Here is a 1724-nt window from a genome sequence, read left to right as displayed (position 1 = left end):
ACGCATGATTGTATAGGACTTTAGTGCAAGCTTTGGTGTAGTTACTACTTCCAGCTGGGGGTGGGGCTTGGAATGCATTTATACCTTCCTCTAGGATGGTATAGTTTGTTTTGGTGAAGCTTTTAAGTCTGATTTCACCTTTTATGAGTTCTGGTGTGAATGTCAGTTTGAAGACGACTGATTTGTGATCAGATTTAAATAATGAGGGTCTGACAGTTTTGGTGGTACATCTGTTTGTCATGTTAGTCAGGACCAGATCTAGTATGGCTGTTCCTCTTTTTGGGGTTTGAACAATTTGTTCCAGGGCATTTGAGTTAACGAAGCCAAGGAACATTTGTACTAGTGAGTTAGGGCTAGAGTAGGTTTCCCAGTTGATGGGATAATTGACTAGAGTCTTTGGCAATATTTGGATTGACTCCAGTTTGATCAAGTAGGCCTCTTGCACATCATGATCTGTGGAGAGGGATCTATAACTAGTTATGACTTGAATGGCAGTCTTTCCCACAGTAATCTGAACTTGGATTAACTCCATGGAGTTGTCCAATCTAACTAGTCGGGAGATGAATTTATCTGTAATGTAGATAGAAGCACCACCTCCTTTGATTTTCAGGCCTCATTTTGTGGTCTGAAGATGTGGAAGGCACTGTGGCCTTGCAAGGCCGGGATACTGTCTGAGGCTTTGAAGCAGTTATCTCTGACTGCACAGGCATCTTCATCCTCCAGTGGTAGAAGCGCTTCCAGGGTGTGCAGTTTTTGGTTTAAGCCCCTAGCCTTTAGCAAAATAACACTTATTTTATTTTTTTTTTCATGTCTATTCTAACTGGTGTGAAGTATAGTCTACTTACTGGAGCTGTTTTTTTTTTTCCAACAAGCAGAAGTAAGATAAAGCAACACCAGGCTATCGTGAAACCAGCAACAGTTTATTCAGGAAAAAGGCACATGCAAAGGTGTAAGCACTTTCGCAGTATTACAACTGCTTCATTAGATGCATAAAATCTATCTAATTCAATGGCTATTAAATAACAATGTAAAAAATTCACATGACATCCTAGTAAAACTCTTAAAAAGATAACATTTTAAATATTTACAGTATTAATAGTAAACAGCTATAAAAAAGTGAATGTGTATAAAAGGTGGGGGGTTGAGAGGGAGGACCTGCTTTCAACATTGGTTTCATTGGTACTTTATCATTAAGTCCTGACCCTGTATCTGCTCTTAATCTAATAATCCATTTGCTTTCTAAGCACTTTTTTCATTGCTAATATCACCTCCCCTGAGACTTTCTGGCACCATATCTATAACTTGAAACCTAAATACATGCTCTGGGGAAGTGTCTGCTGCATGTTTAGCTAATGCATTCCTAACCATAGTATTTCTTATATCATTCAGATGTTCTCCTACTCTTTCTTTCAGTCTTCTGTCCGTTTTACCTACATAAAATTTACTGCAGGTTTTATACACTGCTAGGTAAACCACATGACTGTTGTCACAAGTTGCCCCCACTGAAAATGTATAGACCTTGTTCTGGTCTGGGTGAAAAAATTCACCTGCTTGATCTATATAACTGCAAAAACTGCAGTTGTAATAAGGTCTAGTATTATTTTTATTTTTATAAGAATCATGTCATTGTTTCCTGCTGTCATACCCCATAAGACTCTTGGGGTAACATAGCAGCTGACCTAAAGATTTATTTTTCTTATATACTATGTTGGCACATTCACCTG

The sequence above is a fragment of the Protopterus annectens genome, chromosome 1.part2 (genome assembly GCF_019279795.1).
Source record: "Protopterus annectens isolate FY-2018-M chromosome 1.part2, PAN1.0, whole genome shotgun sequence".
Classification (NCBI taxonomy): domain Eukaryota; kingdom Metazoa; phylum Chordata; order Ceratodontiformes; family Protopteridae; genus Protopterus; species Protopterus annectens.
The sequence above is the reverse complement of the archived record's forward strand: the minus strand, read 5'-3'. Positions refer to the sequence as shown.